Source organism: Panthera uncia, chromosome C2 (genome assembly GCF_023721935.1).
Source record: "Panthera uncia isolate 11264 chromosome C2, Puncia_PCG_1.0, whole genome shotgun sequence".
In the NCBI taxonomy this organism is placed as follows: domain Eukaryota; kingdom Metazoa; phylum Chordata; class Mammalia; order Carnivora; family Felidae; genus Panthera; species Panthera uncia.
This window is the reverse complement of record NC_064810.1, coordinates 57,163,578-57,183,434: the sequence shown is the minus strand read 5'-3', so window position 1 is coordinate 57,183,434 and position 19,857 is coordinate 57,163,578. Positions and strand designations below refer to the sequence as shown.

Sequence of the window (19,857 nt, the reverse complement as noted above, 5' to 3'; positions counted from 1 at the left end):
TATTCTGGGGAAATAAATTAATGTTTGGAAAACAAAGATGTTTGCTAAAGAATATTCCTAAGACGACAAACTGAGGTGGCTGACATGTCTCTTACAGAAGGTGGCTTAATGCTGGCATATCTGCTTTATTCATGCAGCCATTGACACAAAGATGAAAACCCTACATCTATCTCGATCATTCTGGGACAGGCATTTAAATTCCAGGAAAGGCAGAATTTTAAAGAGGACAATTGCTATTATGTATACTATTTTTTATGTTATTGTACATGCTATTTTACTATTGTAAACACCTGAGTCAGTGGGAATAATTTCTTGACAAATCAGATAATGATTTTTAAGAGCTCAACACAGGTTACTCAACAGAACCCTCTTTTTGGACACATATTTTAAAAAGTCAAATTGTCTATTAAATGATCAAATGTACGTTCCATTCCTCTGCCTTCGAGAAAAGAGGGTAGTTATCCACCTAGACACTGAGATGATCTTATTGTTAGAAAGTCTAAGTGACTATGACAGACACAGTTCTAACTCTGGTATGAAAAAATTTCAGGAGTAACTTAAAGTGAAAGTTATCGTGTGTGTGTGTGGGGGTGTGCGCGCGTGCGTGTGTGAAAATTATCTCTGACAGATATCTTTCATTTGTCATTGGTTTCTATCTACCAGCAGCTAGATGGCTCTGTGACTGGCTCTGACACTGGGGACCCCGCATAGGTGACTGCACTTTGCAAGCAAAGTGTAGGAGGAGAATGTCCTTGTTCTGACCTTACTAACTTTGTTCTTAACCAGTACCACCCATTTTAGAACCAAAATTATTTATTTATTTATTTATTTATTTATAATTTTTTAAAGTCTATTTATTTTTTTTGGGAGAGGCAGTGCGAGCAGGAGAGGGGCAGAGAGAGAGGGAGATAGAGAATCCCAAGCAGGCTCCGGGTTGTCAGTGCAAGACCTGACTCGGGGCTCGAACTCACAAACTGTGAGATCATGACCTGAGCTGAAACCGAGTCAGATGCTTAACTGACTGAGCCACCCAGGTGCCCCTAGAATCAAAATTTTTTAATTCATAGGGTTCATTATTATCAATTATTCTTTTGACTAAATTTTAATTTTTTTTAATGTTTATTTATTTTTGAGAGAGACAGAGACAGAATGCGAGAGGGTTAGGGGCAGAGAGAGAGGGAGACACAGAAGCAGAAGCAGGCTCCAGGCTCTGAGCTGTCAGCACAGAGCCCGACGTGGGACTCGAACTCACGAGCTGTGAGATCATGACCTGAGCCGAAGTCGGACTCTCAACCGACTGAGCCACCCAGGTTCCCCTTGACTAAATTTTAAATATATGTTATTTCCATTTTCTTTTAAAATAAATCGATCTGGGATGGCTTTACTATTTTATCTTCTCAGAAATAAAGCAAAAAAGCAAAAAAGAAAAAAGGTGACAAGAAATGTTTTGTTATACAGTCTCTAGAACATGGAGGCTATTCAGTAACTATTAAGAAAAAGCATATTTATTAATCCTTAGGCAAAGTCAATTTTACAAGCGAGAAAATTACTAGCATATTTCAGGTAAAAAAATTGCCATTGCTAACAGAAATGTGGAGCAAGTCCCCCTGGATTTTCCGTATTGGTTGTTTCTGTTAATGAGACTCACTGGATACTTGCCTAATGCTCTGTTCCTTTGGCTTATGCAGCAACAGGAAATCTTTATACCTCCTCATTGAGAGATTTATTATGAATACATTATACATTGATGGTGAACAGCCAGTTCTCTCTTCTTTTTAAATTGTACTAGCAGCCCAGCTGTTCAGGACTGAGTGTGTAATATAGTGTGAGGCACACGTTGAACTTAATTCTTCCCTGGGTCTCAGGGAATAGCCATTATCCAAGCACAGAGAAGAGATAAATCCCTTCTGGTGTTCTCTTGGTGCTGAGCCCAGTTTCAACCTCCAGACAGAGATGTGCTAACAACCTCCAATGCTTTTCTTCATGCCCGAGGGTTGTGCAGCAATGTGACAGCAATGGGGCCCCAGGGACCATTTCTGAATACACAGGGACACACACGGTGCCCAGGCCATCCCGCAGAAGAGGGAGGGTGTGCACATTCCTTAGGAACACTGAGTCTATCTCTTTGTTCCCTTCTCCAATTCCTCTTTTCCTTTCTGACATCCTATGTGCAGTGCCACACCCCTCCATCCCCTTGATAGGAAAGGATGGGACAATGGAACAGATTGCTGAATGTTCTACAGCATTGTCCTACCTACACTACCTACAGCAGTCAAAGCCAGCCATCACTCATTAACCACTACCAATATTTTTGCTTTTCCACCTTTTTTGGTTTTTTTTCCCCAGGAAGCTTTTACCTCATATAGAGTGAGTGAAGTAACCTTCAGGCCTGAGTGCGTTTAACTAGTTGTTTTTCAAAACACAGGGTAAAAATACCCTCCCTTCTCCTGCACATAGAATATTTACAAGTCACGCAATTTGCTAACAGTTCTTATAAAAAGAAAATCCTAATATTGTATAGCCTGAATTCATTAGCAAGATTTCTTCTTCCTATACTCGATAGAAGTTATTTTACTTTTTAAGGTTGCCTATAGTGACGGCTCCTTCTCCCCCTTTGCCCTGGGATGCGTGCATTAAATTCATGCATTCCTCCAGAAGAGGAGGAAATGCCTGTTTAATTGGCCCTGGCCTTATTGTTGTGTGGGAGTTAAGGACGGCAGCTCCATGAGCTCTGGTTTGCTTTATCATAAGGTTTGAAACAGTTTTAGGACCTCATCCTGCTGGGACTTATGCCGTGGACAGTATTTTTGCTGCTTACTTATTTTTGCTTAACTACCGACAGTACCTATGCATCCTCACTCATCCCTCTCTGTGGCTCATCGATCTCTAACATAGGTTTAACTGGTGCCCTCTACCTTAAGAAGGAAACAAAGCACTTTCCCTCACGTCTTATCCCTTGCAGCCACTGTCTTCCTTTTCTTCATGCTCAAACTTTCCAAGGTTGCCCAGCCCTGCTGCCTTTGCCTCTTTTTCTCCACTCCCTCCTTCCCGCCTGAGGCCATCTCCTGTCCTCCTGATCCTTAGAACCTTTCAACCAACCCAAATGGCTTAATTTTTCTGGGTTTCTCTGACGGTTTGCTAAGTCAGCTTTTTTTTCTGGAACCTTCCATCCCCATGTGTCCTGTGATGCAAACTTCTAGATGTTCCTATTCTTCTGTTACCACTCTCCTTCTGTCTCCTTTGCTGGTTCCTCTTCCTCCTTGCCCCCAGATGTAAGTATTTTCCAAGGATCTGTTCTCTATTTTCTTCCTTTTCCCGCCTCCAGAGATCTCACCCATTCCCCAGGTTTCCCATAGCACCTTTGTGCAGATGACACCAAAATCTTCGTTTCAAGCTCCGATTCTAAATTCCAAACGTGTTTCCAAGTTCCTGTTGAACTCTCCCACCTCGACAGCCTGCTCACTGACATCAAATCGCGTATTTTCAGAGTCCAGCTACTCACGCTGTTCCTCTCACCCCTCAAAGTGCCTCTTCTGAGTTTCTGTTGGTAGTTCAGTGACTCGAACTTGAAACCTTGGATTTTATTCTCCCCTCTCCCTCACTCTCTTCATCCACCCAGTTACCAAAACTTTGCATTTGACTTTTGCAACATAGATCAAACTCACCTCTTCTTTAACCTTCAACGGATAACCCCCCTGCTCATACACTCATTATCTGTCATATAATCTGGACCAAAAGGACCCTGACCTAATCCCTTTCATTCCAGCCTCTCTCCAGTTTGTTCATATTCAAAAGTGAATCATCTCAAGATAAAGTGCTGATTATGTCATTTTCTTCTTCCTTCCCCCCTTCCAAATCAGATTCAAACTCCAAACACCGGTGTTCAGGACTCTTCACTATGATCCCTGTGCTTTAGTTTAGACTCCTCTCTCACCAGGTCTCTACACGAAGCCTGGCATCTGTTGGTATCCAATATCCGTGGATAGGCAGGCCTCCTCCTGGACTTAGTCCACTTCTTTAGCTGAACTTAACTTTCCATAAAATATTCTCTCACCTAACCCTGTCTACAGCTTCTCCCCAGCATTTGTAGCCCATAATGGATAAGCGGCTTACCCTATTTCTGTTTTCTCATCTGTGAAATGGGCTTAACAGTGCCTCTTGTCACAAAACTCGTTGTGAATATTGGAATGGGTACGGTGTGCTTGGAACAATGCTGACATGTAGAAGTGCTGAGCTATTGCTATTCTTACTAGCCATGCTCTGTGAGTTAGAAACTGGAGGGAGGAGGGGTAATTAATTGGAAGTCCTCATCTTAAATATTTAGGGTCTGGAAGATTTTCTTTTCTGCACCTGAAGTGCTGTCCCTCTTCATCTATTGGTGGACATGGAGACAACAGCTTAGCTTTTACTTTGTTCACAGGAGCTGCCACTCTCTCTCTTGGTCACAGCCTAAGCTTTGTCATCACCCATTTCTAACATCTTAAAATTCAGTATCTTACTTTCTGAATTCTTACTCTCTGATCACAGCTTACTTTTCTTCTGCCTCCTTGTGACTTGACTTCTATTCCCCCCAATGGGAGAGCCCCGTGTTGGCTCTACTTCTCCTTCAGCTATAACCAAGGTTGTCAATCGCCACTTTCATGTGTGGAATTATTACTTATAACTATTTGAAAGCTGTGAAGGTCACGGTTGGGGCACGTCTTCTGCCTATACATGCAGATCATGTGCACCGCCCAAAATGGACTTGGAAATATTAACATGATATTTTCTGACATATGTCTTGACTATCAACAAATGTTTTTCTTCTTTCCTCCCATACTTCTCATTTATAGAGTGGACTCAATAAGGTTTAGGAACTACCAGACATCAAATATTAGATGACTATTTTCAGACTCTGGGTAGGGGATTTTGTTGTCATCTCAGGAACAGTCTACACAGAGCAAGAAATGTGGCCACACAAGCTCCTCCTTCATGTTCTGCACTCAATGGACTGCTAGCATCTCTAACGTTAGCCCTACAAAGGTGAGGTTTTTTTGTCCAATATTTGGAAAATTCTTTTCTGCTCACCTTGCATTTTCACAATTACTACTCTTTCTCCTACTGTTCCCTTATACAATCAACAGGCATTACAAATGTTTCCCTTTCCTGTTTTTAGGTGTACAAAACCCTGGCTAAAGTATGTGAAAACACTTTGAAATCTAAATCAGGGGGTACACATCAGAATCCTCTCAGGGAGCTTTTAAACACAACAGTGCCTAAGACCCAATCCAGACCCATTGAGTCAGAATTTCTCTGGGGTGGGCGTTGAGAATGGAAAACTTGGAAAACCCCCAAGTGATTCTATTGTGCACCCAGGCTTGACACCTGCTGCCATAAATAGCAGGTCCTCTTTTCCCAACAAGCTCTCTGACTTCTGGGATCACCTTGTCCCATTGGTCTTCTAGCACTTTCAAATCTTCAAATAATAATCGGGCGGACTGCCTTTCCCATATCTTGGTAGAAGCTTTCTTCACCATATCTTTCATTCCAGGAATTCCTACTTCCTGCCTTTTGATCAGTTGGATAACCATTGTTTGTTTGTGAAGAAGAAAAATATTGGGAGAACATAACTTTCCTTACCATGCTTTCTAGTAAGTGATTCAATGAGGTTATGTAAGGTTAATAAGGACCTTTGAGATAGGGGCTGGGTTACGGAGTTCGGAATAAAGTCATCGTGGCAGCAAAATCATGAGGAAAGAGATCTGAACGGGAAGAGTTAGCAAGCTGTGTGCTCAATGTTATTTTCTCCTGGATAGCATTAGGTTACAAGATTGTCGAAGAGAACAGGTCCAAGAAAATAAGCTGGTCTTCTGGGCATCAGGGACAACCAGTTTGCTCTTCATCTGGAATACCAGTTGCCACTTGATTCTTTCTGAGGCTTGTTAGTTCGGAAGTACTAGATCTCAACTCAAAACACAGCAGTTTTTAGTTACAGCATTTTCATTACCCATTTCTTGCAATTTGGAGTAGCAGCCATTTTTTTTTTTTTTTCCTGAACTCACTTAATTAAAAGGAATTTAAAGCAAGCTTCTTGGGAAGCTGGTCTCTACATAAAATAGGAAATTCAAACCACACACCCTGAAATGATACATTTCATTAAAACACAATGGTAATTCAGATTACACGGTGACCTACAGCCACGGAAGGAAGACTGAGACGAGAGTTAAGTGAATAGTAGGAGAAAAAGAAACGCCTTATCACATCTCTGGGTGGCACTGGGGAAGTGGGGATGGTGACCCCATGACAAAGAACTTCTGACCTCACATATTTAAGAAAATCTCTCCCCCCCTCCCCCGCCCACCCCCTAGATACTACTTCACCTTTGGTGAGCCCTTCTAACTTTGAAGCCCATTAGCCCCCTCCAAGCTGGTTTACTGAAACCCATACTCCCACCACACACCATTCAATGTCTCTCTCAGTGCCTCCAGGCTATGTGTTCTCAATGGGGTGACATTCTGTCCCAGAGGACAGAAATCGGTTCTTGGGGGATGAAAAAATCCCACTCTTTTTATGTATAAAGCAACACAGTACTTCAACAGATATACAGTATATCTGTGGTATTAAAATATCATTGTGTGTGGAGGGAGGGGGAGTGGTGAACAGGATAGAAATGGCTAAAGAGACTCCTTGAGTGATAAAAAAACAAAAGGCTGAGAAATATCACTCTAGACTGAACTCTCTGGTAGCCAAATGGACATCTGACTTGTCCGGGCTGGACCTCTGGCCCTGCACCTCTTCTTATCCTTAACCGGCATGTCTCTCAATGCTTCCAGCAACTGTTTCTCCATGGTCATCTATCCATAAATTGCCCCAGTACTGGAAGGTTCTCTTCCCTGCTGCCAGAACACTCATAAGTTGGGAACCAACTCGATTCCCTCTTGTCCAGTTATCTTCTGAATATTCCCACTAGGCATCTCCAAGTTCAACAAGTAATTTCTCTGCCTCCTCAGCCCCAAAGGACCCAGACTTGACATTTACAAGGTACCAATTGAGCAAGAGGAATGTTCAGTCCTGAGACCCAACTTGATGAATTACCATAGCTCTGAATAAGCTAGATGGAGAGTGACCACAGTGGGTAAGAGCATGGGGTCTGGTGCCAGGTTGCCTAAGTTCATAATCATGGTTCTACTGCTTACTAGCTATGGGACTGAAGTGCTGTGCCTCAGTTTCCTCATTTGTGAAATGGAAATAACAACAGTACCAACATCAATGGTTTGTGGTTAAGGTTAGATGATTAACTCAGGTAAGCATTTGGAAGAGTCTGGCCAACAGAATGAGCTCAAACATATCATTATTATTATTTCACTATTAAAGAATTTGTGTCATCTTCCACTTGGATGATATTATCCGGTTTTTAAATAATGTTGTGAAACTTCATTAAACATTTTATATTCAGGATCTACTGTGGCGGTTGAATAGGAAAAATGAAACTAGCAGTTGAACTGATTTATTTTAGGTTACATCCAGAACCAACACCAAAAAGAGGAAGTTCAGATCATCATATTTACAGTTTAAGTGTAAGTTGGCACTAAACATAAAATAATAAATTATCTCTAGTCTGCTCCAATGTAAATAACTCAGGAATAAATAAACACACTGACTACAGAATTTGAAAGTATAGGAGAGGAAGTTCCAAGGATATTCTTTATTCTTGAACTTTCTATTTTTAACATCATAGCATTAGACATCCTCAAGAGATTTCTGTACTAAAACAAGTACAGAAAAACAAATCCAGCCTCTTTCTATTATTTGAAATGGAAAAAACGGCAATGCCTTCCCGACCCATCAGAGTTCACAAATATCGCTGCAACACTCAAACACTGAGATACCCATCCAAGAAAAGAATTTTTCCATAATATAGTTTAAACACCAAATACCAGAATCAACAATACTTTCAGAAGTTTCTCCATATCTTCTTACACATTTGAAAATATTGATGCATAGTTCCTAGGCACAGGGGCATGACCACGTTGATGTTAATTTGCCTCTCTCAATATGCTTCATCACCTCCTAATTTTCTTTGCATGTATGGGCTTTCCAGGCCTCTTGGGCTCACCTGTTTTATTCATAGGCTTTTGACTGTTTTAGAAGACATTCTCACCGATATGGGAAGTGGAGAGCACATCCACATAACTCAAGCCTGCTGGGTGAGCCGCTGAGCCATGGATAACAACATTCCCCATCTTCTCGCCTGGATATCCCTGCAACTTCAAGGTGTTTGCCAGCCCACACGAGTGAATTCATTCTGAGGGGATTTTGACTCGTGAATTCCAGGTGAAATGAATTGACAAGTTGTTACAGCAAACATTTAGCCAGTGAGCCTTCATAGCGGGGTCATGATAGGGGTGTTTGGAACTAATGTCTCACAGTTACCAAAGCTTGTATGTACATGTTTGTGTGTATATGCTGACACTAAAATTGGCCCATCTGAGATGAAGTCCAGATAAACTTCTTATTCAGGAGGAAAAAAACACCATGCTACAATTACTTCGAAAAGTATGCTTTTAAGAATCGAAAAAAAAGGCACCACTTCATGGGAAGTATTTTTACTAATGTCAACAGAGAGCTTCAAGTAAACATAATAATTATTATGCAAAATTTCTTTTAAAGACAATTATTATGTTGAGCTCATTTTTTAAGGTGCCATCTAAACTCCACGTAAACTCCAGACTTTTATCAGGACTTAATCGTATCATCTCTATCGACACCTAGGACAGTCTGGTCCATTATGAGCTTGCTCTTAAAACATACATTGAAAGTGTATGCATTGTCTATTAGGAATGGTAGAATGTTCAATTAGGGCTTGTCTATTTTATCTCAGTTTGAACTTTGAGTCACATGGTTTGTCATTTACATGTTCTTTCCCTGATTATTAGCCTATACCCTGTCAAGTGAGACCAGAGTAATGCAGGCAGCTTGCAAGAAAACAGATGCAGTTGTTTTGCCAGTTACCCATTGGAGCTGATGCTGCAGAAAATGGCACTGAATGTCAAATTAATTTTGCCAAATTAAGGTAAAATACAGATGCTAAAAAAAATGTCCAGGGCAAGTTAATAAGATCTGAGCTGCAAGGAAGACTCCTCCCCTTCCCCAAACAGCAAGAACTAAAGGATATTAAGGATACCCAAATACAAAAGACCACAACCTTGCTTACACTCTATCGTAACAGAGCTACGTCATTCATATGACCAGAAGGTTTCTGGGTAGGAATATAGGCTCAACTAGACCCAAAGTGCAAACAGCAGAAGAGAAGCAGTATCATACTTTAAAAAGGGAAAAGATAATACGTGTTAAAGCAAAGAAAGAGGCTAATCTTCTCCCATCTCTTAGGGAGGAAAGGAAGAGAGAACAGATCCCAAATGGAACTGGGATCAGCACCTGAGAGGCCCAGCTGAATAGCTCCTCCAGATACTGTCCGTCCATCTCTGAGGTTCAGAGATGACAGCCTGGTGCCTTGTTAAGCCATTTTATTTAATTAATTTATTTAAAAAAAATTTTTTTTAACGTTTATTTATTTTTGAGACAGAGAGAGACAGAGCATGAACGGGGGAGGGCCAGAGAGAGGGAGACACAGAATCCGAAACAGGCTCCAGGCTCTGAGCTGTCAGCACAGAGCCCGACACGGGGCTCGAACTCATGGACAGCAAGATCATGACCTGAGCCGAAGTCGGCCGCTTAACCGACTGAGCCACCCAGGCGCCCCCAATTAATTTATTTTTTAAATATATATTTTTTTATCTTCTTAAGTCTATTTATTTATTTTGAAAGAGGGAGGGAGAGGCAGAGAGAGACAGAGAGAGAGAGAGAGAGAGAGAAAATCTAAAGCAGCCTCTGCGCTGTCAGTGCAGAGCCTGACATGGGGCTCAAACTCACAAACCATGAGATCATGACCTGAGCCAAAATCAAGAGTCGGATGCTTTGTTAAGTCATTTTAAAGGGTTAAATTTTTTCTGAGAAAATAAGAGGATTTTATGCCTTGATTTACCTAGAACCCAGATGACTCTGTTCTTCATACAATTTTTTTTTTATGTTTCTTTTTGAGAGAAAGAGAGAGAGAGCACACGAGCGAGCATGAGTGGGGGAGGGGTAGAGAGAGGGGGGAGACACAGAATCTGAAGGATTGGAGACACCACTACTTAATTTTAGAAATGGCTAAACATACACCTCAGTATGCACATGGAACTTATCAGCAAGGCCAAGTTTAGAAAGAAGAGCTATTTAGGAACTACTCACTCCCTTAGCACCAGTGTCCACTCTCAGACTCAGATGGTGACAAGGAGTACGAGGGACCCCTCTGGCCCTTCAGAGATCATTGGCTCAACTGGACTCCAGATCCCTTACTGTTCAGCTCTTTCTGTGGACGCCCGTTCAGCTCCTTCTCTGGCATCTTCCTGACTCATGACAGCCAGTTCTGCCAGGACTGTGGGCTCCCAGGGACAGCCATGTGGACGGGTGCACCAGCAGAGTGGGAGCTGAAGGGACCAGTCCACAGGGGACCTTGGGTAAACTGCAAATTTGGTGCCAGTTGACACAGGTTCTTACCAGTGACTTCTTATAAAATAGGCAAGATTTTTTTAAAAGAAAGAAAGAGAGAGAAAGAAAAGCTCTTTTTAGTGGACATAGTAAACTCTTCATCTCGAATATGAACATGTGATAAGGAAAAAAAGGTCCTTTTTAATACATACTCTCCTCTAAGCAGAGTGAGTCCTGGTAACTGTGGTATCTTTTGTTTGCTAAGCACAGCTGAAATATTCATCTTGGGCACCAACGGCTTCAGACACACTTGAAGCAGTATTAAGCGGGGGTGGGACGCGCGAGCTTGGAGACAGAAACTTGGAAGGCCCTGAAGGGCTCCGCTGAGGAAAGGGAGACAGGAGGGTGGGAGGCCCGGAGGAAGGCTGGGAATCTGAAGGGGGAACAAAGAGGGAATCACAGGGGCTGCAGGGCTCAAGGGAGACTCAGGGGAGGGAACAAACCTAATAGGGAGTTTTCAAAGGTGTGGTACCATCTCAGTTCTGCCTTTTTCTCTAAGTCGAGAACCAGTAGGGTTTAACGAGACAGTGAAGGGGTGCTGCACTATTAAGCTGCTCAAAGCAAACTGTGTCTCTGTCCAGCCCTGCTTATGGCCCCGTCACAGCAGGGCTCCCCTTCGCGGGACTGTCCCTCTCTGCCTCTGGCACCCTGCTTGGGCTGGAGTCTGCAGGCAGGGGGTACACCTGGCTGAGGAGTGGGGGTGGTGCCACATGAAGGTGGGAGAAGGTGGGAAAGCAGGAGGAGGCTTCTCTCTGATTGAGATGGTTTTCAAAAAGATCCCTTTACGAAAAGTCTTTTCCTAAGTATGCTGGAATTAAAACCCTATCACAGGGCTAGCAAGGTTAAGCATCCATAAAAGCAAGATGTATACATTTTAGGGCCATTCTACGGAGAAAGGCAATGTATCAAGACACAAGAGCACAATGCAGAAAAGGAGACAAACGCCAGGAAGAGCGAGTTTCACAAATGCTACTGAGGTCACGAGAGCAGCCACACTATACATTGTTCAGTTAATCCATACAAATAGGAGACTTGCAAGTGTGAGTAAACTCTTCAGAAAGGCAATACCTTTCTGTTAGTTGACTAAAGATTCACGACCACAAGGCGAGTCCAGCTCAAGCTTGCCACTGCCCAGAAGACCACCGCAACTGTGCAGAGTAGAGCCTTCTGGAGCTGACGTGGCACCGCTGCGCGTGTGGCTGAGCGTGCTGCCTCCCGCTGCGCGGTGCTGCTGAGCATGGTGTCTCACTGCTGGGACTCACACGCTTCCATTCTGTTCCTCCACAGACAGAGGTAAGCTCGATGAGCTGCCCATAAATAATAAATGCCTTGGCTTTGTGTGTGCATTTGCCTTCTTTAAAGGCACCGGATTCCCAGAAAGGATGAACGACCCCAGGGGCGAGGCTTGCAAGCTCTGAGCAGCCTTTTATCTGTTCTTAGAGTGCCATCATCTAAGGAAACCTCCCAGGGACAATGGTATCTAGAATAAGCATTTAGAAAACAGAGGCCGGCCCAATCTTTCCTTTCCTTTTCCCCAGTGATGTAAGGACAAAAAAGATCGAGGATCAATGCATAGGCGACGTGTTCCTTCACCCCACCACCTTTCCGGCTCACCTACTATTGGACTATTTCTCTCAATTCTCCAACAAGCTCCTGAAAGGTACAGACAGAATCGCCAGACTCTGCACTTCCACTAACAATTAAAAGTCAAGTCTCGGGGCACCTGGGTGGCTCAGTCGGTTAAGTGTCTGACTTCAGCTCAGGTCATGATCTCACGGTTCGTGGGTTCGAGCCCCGCATCGGGCTCTGCGCTGACAGCTCGGAGCCTGGAGCCTGCTTCGGCTTCTGTGACTCCCTCTCTCTCTGCCCCTCACCGGCTCACACTCTGTCTCCCTCTCTCTCAAAAATAAATAAACATAAGAAAAATTAAAAAAAAAAAAGTCAAGTCTCCTTGTAGTGTATGTAATGATATCTCCCTCCCACGTGTATGAAAAGGATGGCTGTGAGAATTACTGGAGGGAGGAGGGAACCTTCGCTCGTTGGGGCAAGAACTTGATTTACTGCAGTTCTGCCCAACACTTAGGCTGAGATAGTTTGTTTCATCAAATAAACAGTTAAGGCAAATTAAAATCAAAGGATGAATTCATCCAGCTATTGTTTTTCACCTCTGCTCTTATTGATCTGACTATAGTTACCCCTCTCAAAAAATAAAGACTTCGAAAAGAACTGGGTCAATGACATAAATAAATCCAATTTTCAGACCTTTTTTTCAGAGTAGAAACTTTTTCTTTGATTGCTGGACCCTTGGTGCCAGGGACCAGATGTTATCTCTGAAAGAAATTTCACCTATGGGAGAGCCATTTGGCCTAGTTCCATTTAAATTTCCCCATCTGAAGGAAGAATTTATTTTGGACGAATCATATATCGAGTACATATTTCTTTAAAAATTAACTCCTTTTCCCTCTGCCCCTGGAGCTGATGCAAACCTCTTTATTGGAGAGCTAAAAGTATCCCAAAGACAATCTGTCCACCTCCCCAGCATTTGCATTCCATTCCTTCCTCATGTACTCGGCAGGTGATCCCTGGTAAGGGCTCACGTCTGACAATAACAACTACTTCAAACTACTGAGTATTTATTATGTACCCAAATGTCCAGCTGGGCATTTTGCTTACACGATCTCATTTTATGATAGGAAAAGATAGGATTCAGTAGGCAGAGAGGGAAAGGATAGGACCTGAGGTCCTGGGTAGGGAAAAACACGTATTTTGGAACAATGCTGGGAGTGTCTGACCACGGCAAACCCCCTCAGGCATAAGGTTCCTCTTAAGAATGTAACAGAGACCACCTACTCCCCCCCACCCCGATTTCTCTCAGGAATTTGACAAAAGACTTAAAAATTAGTAGACCATAAAACCTATGACCCACAAGGAATGATGTGGCCTTACACCATCCCTCATACAATGGAAACAAGCCAATCAGGAATGGACAACCCAACACTTAGAGTTAATTATCCAGCCAATAAAGGTAAATGTGAGAAGGAACAAGGGAGAAGTTGGGGGGGTGGGGATGACCAGAACCTTATAAAACAAGGACCCTTTCCTATTATCGGTGGGCACTCACTTTCAAATGCCCCCTCTCTGTAAAGAGAGCTTTCTTACTGTTCTTCCTTTCTAATCTTATACTCTAATAAACTTTTGCCTGCTGCTTATTTTGTGTCCACCTCTTTCTTCATTCTTCCAAGTGGCGAGACCACGAACCCCGGGGATTGAGGTAAAAGATCCCACAACATTTTCATCTCTGCCACAATCCTGCAGGGCAGTGATTACCAGCATTTTACAGATGAGGAACTGAGGGGCAGGCTGGTTTTGCGACTAGTTCAGGGCTACAGAGATCTCAAGTGGCCTGGGACAGAAATCCAAGTCTGTTCAACCAGAATCCACACAAAGCGGCTCTAGGGATATTGTTGCTTCCATATCCTTAATGATTAAATAAGTCAAATGCACTGCATATTTACTTAAAACATGGTGATCGCAGGGTTTGTTTTTAGTGCTAAATACCTGCCCTCATCCCAATGCAGGAACTTGAAGGAGAGATTAAAGTGACTCTCTATTTTGTAAAGACATGAATAATTTCTATGTAGGGACACACGAGGGCACTGTAACCTTCTCTCAGTTGAGGAAACATTTTCTTTGTCGTTCCTCAGCTCAGAGCTTTCAATCCCAGTGCTGGTTCTGCTCTGATTACTTGTGTGAACTTCACATTGCAAATTCACACTGGAGGTTGGTCGCTCCATTTGCAAATTTAGGAAGGTGGGTCAAATGAGCCTTAGGATCTCTTCTTCCTTAAGAACCGGATGATTCCAATTTAGTAACAGTTCACTAACGGAATTCATGACCCTATTTTAACAAGGATTATTAATCATTGCAAAGCAATAAGATACGTTTCTTTCATACGGCCTATACTTAAGCAGAAAATGTGCTTATGGACTTGACTCATCATATTTGCAAGAAGCAAATCAATCCAAGCCTGAGGGGTGGTCTTTTATTTATTTTTGGCTCATCTGAGCATTTTGTGAAGTTGCTGGAGAAATTCCCCTTCACACAGGTGGAGGTCCTCATTTTCCCATCTTGCGATTGGCTAGCGGTGGATCTGCACGTTGAACACACTGGCCAGTAGCTCACTTCTTGTTCAACCTTTATGTGACAGCTCCTTTCACTCCAAAGGCTGGCGTTTGATGGCTCTGTGGGACATCTTTATGAAATTTATTGTGGGGACTTTAAAAAAAACACCTTCATTGTCACTTAGCTCGGCTGAAATTTTTCACAGGGCAGGGTTATTTTAAGATTCATTTGACAAACTGCAGAATGGTCACAATCCAGGGAAGCTCCTCGGCTAGGTCCCCTCAGGAACGAGGATTTTTTTTCTCTGTCCTGTAAATGAAAGACTAAGCTTGGTACTCTGACAGAGGAAAGGGAAAAGGGAGGAGGAGAAATCCAACAAGTAGCAGTCTAAATTACATGAAATGATAGGTTTAAAGGAAATTTGTACATTACACACAGCAGGGAAAGTGAATGAAAACACACCCCACTCTGGAAGATGAGTGTCCTGACAAGCTTACGCACATGCTCAAAGCCTCTGTTGATCTTCTGGTATCAAGGCAGAAAGATTTTTTTCTCTGCTGGAACCTTGCTGGGCGATTACTACACAGACCACTTAAACCACTGGGCTGCTTCTGTTCTGAGTCAATAAAAAGTCTCCTAGATGTTTGGTCTTGAAAAAAAAAAAAAAAAAAAAAAAGATGTGGCTTGTTCAGCCGGAACAGGTTAGCAGGCAGTCTTTCAAACACAACCATCCTCATGGGTACTCAGGCATTAGAGTCCTGGCATGGAAACAAATGCCTCGGATGAAAAGAAAACTGTTCTTTATTACGACCAACAAGAGGAAGTGAAGTTGCAGTCCAGCACTGGGTCAATCTCCATCTCCATAAATGTCTTTTACTCAAGAGCACTTAAATGAATTTGGCAAGATCTAATTTTTACGATTCTAGTACTGTTATCAGGACTTTTGTGGCAATTTGCTTAACTTCTCTGAACTTCAAGTTTCTTCATTTGTAAAATGGAGATAATAGCACTTGCATCACTGGGTTGTAAAGCTTAACCAGATTTACATCAATCAAGTGCAGCAATCTCAGGCACCTAGTAAATGCTTTATACGTATTATATAAGTAAGTTCTTCTATTATTTTTATTTTATTTTATTTTATTTTATTTTATTTTATTTTATCTTATCTCATCTCATCTCATCTCATCTCATCTCATCTCATCTCTCATCTTATCAAGCCTTGGGATACCCTGAGAGGACTTTGCTAGGCACTTACAAGATTTTGTCTTACCTTAGGTATTTCTACTTTCTCTTTGTGTCCTAGTTTCTCCTTAAATTAGCTAGAAATATGTGTTCTTTTTCCTTAAATTTTCTGTAGATATTTCCAAATTCCATCTCCCTCTCTTTGGCTCCCTCCTTTTTATTTGCACAAGGTACTTATTCTGAACCAAACACTGAGTATATAGAGGTGACAAAACACTGCTGTGTGTAGTGGAAAGACAGGTAAGCAGTCCCAATGGCATACAATGCGTCCCCTAATGGAGGTGTGCACAGAAATGACACTGAGCTGTTTCTTGCAGGTGGAGTTGTCTTGGGCCAAGTGAAGTGGGGGCTGTCGGGAGGGAGGCTGTGATGTGTGATGGCAGAGGAATGAGCGGGTACAAAGACTGGAGTTATGAAAAGGGATTGCATTTTCTTTCAGGGTTTTCTCTGGTCCCTAAATTGCCACTGGCTCGCTACAGTCTGCCAGATAAAGCATGAAGTGCTCCATACCACACTGAAAACCTCTCTCAATCTGCCTTAAGTCTGTCTGCCCAGTCCTTTCCCACCTCCTTCTGTCACTCCTCTGTCCCCTGAAGGGACCCTTGTTTTCCCATCTCTGATTTCATTCCTTGGGTTCTCTGTGTCTGGGATGCCCCTCTTCCCCATATCAAAATCCTCCCCATCCTCCACCAGCTCCCAGGTGTCCTCCCAGGGCAGCTTAAATCCCATCTGCAAGTACCTGTTCCCTTTCCCAGGTCCCTAGCACACTTTGCTTACTTCTTTACTGTTGCATTCACCACATTCTGCTCTCATTTGCTTTACTTGAACCTTTGTATCTCTCCTACAAGATTACACACTACACCTCGTTAATGTTTCAAAGATTTCCTATAGTATCCAGTATGATGCTAGGTATACATTGGACAATCAAAAAGGCTTATTAATAACATAGCTGTGTATCCAAAATTCATGTTTATTTTGTGTTAAGCAACATTCTAAGCACATTGCAGGTATATCTCATTCAATTCTGAAACAACTTTGTTGTGTAGAAAGAAGAATGTAACTTTGCCCAAGGAGAGGGCTGGTCTTTTTCCTTGGCCCTGGGAGGTGAGGTAATCTCTGGAACCCTTGGAATAGCTTGCCTGATATGAGCATCCTTATTTACCTGGGGACTTTGGAGCCACATCAAAAAAATCTAAGGATGAGATTTATGGTAATGGCTTTGAGTCATGTAGATATAGGCTTGACCTCAGAGGGGCTGGATACTGAGGTCAGCCATGTGGAGCCTCAGTAAAGACTCTGGACCCCAAGGCTCAGGTGAGCTGCCCCGGCCAGCAGTACTTTGTGCATACTGTCACCCATCAATTCCAGGACAGTAGTGCTGTCCATAGCTCCAGGAGATGGGACAACAGAAGCTCCACATTTGGAACTGTCCTGGACCCTGTCTTGTGCACCTCTTCACTTGGACAATTTTAACCGGTAGCTTTTAGCTGTAATAAACAGTAACTGTGAGTATAACAGTTTCCAGTGAGTTGTCAGTCCTTCTAGCAAATTATCTGGCAAAACTAAGGGTGATCTTGAAGACCCCCAAACTGGCAATTGATGTCAGAGTGAGGGCAGATTTATGGACTGTGTTTTCTCTAACCTTGTGCTTATGAAGTAGATACTGTAATTATTTCCATTTTACAGATGGGAAAATTAAGGGACAGAGGGATTAAACTTTTCATTCAAGGTAATGTAACTAGTAATTAGGATTTGATCCTTAGTATGCTAAAACAGAACCCTTCTCGACTACTCTGAACTACTTTTTTACCCTGTTTCTCATGTGTATAAAAACTAAAAATAGAGATAAAAAATATTAAGAACAGACCTAAAAATGAACATGTCTTTAGATGATGAAAATGTTTAGGGCAGCTTTTATAGAAAACATCTTGTGTTATGGATCAGGTATTTCATCTTTATGAATGTGGAAATGTGATATGAACAAATTGTAATTTTGCATGAAAAGTAGGTCTGTGGCCTGAGCTTAGAACATACCTATTTGCTAAGTTATATATAAGAAATGGGCCTTGTGGTTACGGGATATAGCAAAAGATTTACTTAAAAAAACAAAACAAAACAGAAAACCCTCACAGTCCTTGGAAATAAATTCATTGTCCCCTGCCTTTTCATTTTAATTACTTGTATGTGACCCATGTCACAATCATTTGTCTGTGAGCTCACTGACTCCGCCAAGTAGATTCAACCGCTTTTCTCGTTGTGCTCCCACGGACTTTTGTCCACACGTGATGAACCTAGGACACTGTGTGGCAATTATCTCCATATCTGTCACTGCCATCTGACTGTGAGTTTTTCAGGGTGGGAGCATATCTTATCACACCCATAACCCTACAGTTCCTAAGTTTCTGGCATATAGTAGGCACTGAATACATGTATGTAGAATAAATGGAAGCATGATTGCTTGAATGAACAGATGAGAGAGTTGCCTAGGGCAGGTAAGCCTAGGGACTCTGATCCTTTCCCAAACTTCTCTTTGGTCCATCCATCCTCTTTAAACAGGCTGAGTTCACTGTCTGCACCTCCTCACCCCCAGCACCTATATACCTTGTTCCATTTATCTCCATCTGTCCTAGCTTGAGTTATTTGGGTCAACGAGGAGGAATATGTCAGAAAACACACAGGACAAAAATAAACCAAAAAGGATGACTAAAGGAGGAGCTATAATAAAACACTGAATTGAACAATTTAAAAGGAAAAGTCCCAGAGAGTAGATTTCCTGCAACTTATGCCTGTGTAAAGTATTTTCTAATAACATCTCTAATAACATGGGTCTCCGATGTCACACACCTGAATTAGGTCCTTGGGGAAAATACAGCATTTGTAGAGAATTTGACTTCATGCTGACAAGTGCAGAAAGGCTGAGGCATCTTTGAGCTTTACAGAATCAAGTCAACATGAGTCCAAGGCTCGAGATCAGGGGACCATTTAGCGGACTCCCAAACCACAGAATAACATCTTTAAACCTTGTTGGCCCAAAGGGATAAACTTTACCTATCCGATTGGATTATTTTCCATAGGACATGTGGTAGAGTATTAATAATAACTGTCAATCTGCCTGGAAAATCTGAGAGAGCCATGTGACCAATTTAATTTTTAATCAGGTGCCTACTGAATTCAGAATTATTCACAAGGCAACAAAGCAACTGGGTAAGGCAAAACACTGGAAAGCAGAGGATGCTGATCAACTTCTTTTTATGCACTCAGAAGCCAAGAGGCATCCCACTGCCTGAGGACCAATATTAGCCCAGGAATCCAGAGAGCTACTCCTGGTCTACACCTCCCTGGCTGGATGAGCTAGACAGTTGGAGTAAATCAGGGATTTTAGTGGTGCTTTTCAGACCTGGAATGTTGTCAAAAGAGGTATTTATATGTCAAACAAATACAAGCAGGGCTTGTTAAAGGTCTGCCCCAACAGTCCCCACTTCTGGCCTTGAGGAAGGAGTCCTGAGGGGCACCAAGCCTCACAGGGGCTCTGCGGGGCACCATGAGAATCCAACTGCCCTAGTTATTCTCTGAATTGGTCTCAACATCCTAGGATTTATGTGAGTCAAAGGGGTTTCAATTCCGTGTATGGGAGGCATTAAAAAAAATTTTTTTTAATGTTTATTTACTTTTGAGAGAGAAACAGAGACAGAGTACAAGTGGGGAGGGGTAGAGAGAGAGGGAGACACAAAGTCCAAACCAGGCTTCAGGCTCTGAGCTATCAGCAGAGCCCGACGCGGGGCTTGAACCCATGGACCATGAAATCATGACCTGAGCCGAAGTCAGATGCTTAACTGACTGAGCCACCTGGGTCCCCAGCACCCAGTCCTCTACAGATGGATGGGTATCTATTTTCTTTTGAAAGACTCTTCCTCAGATAAT

The 19,857-nt window shown here is 42.5% G+C and overlaps 1 protein-coding gene across 1 annotated transcript in view; it reads right to left on the bottom strand.

Annotated features, from left to right (window-relative positions):
* PLCXD2 (phosphatidylinositol specific phospholipase C X domain containing 2) overlaps positions 1-19,857 on the bottom strand; it is a 49,908-nt gene that overhangs the window by 19,453 nt on the left and 10,598 nt on the right. The window lies entirely within an intron of this gene.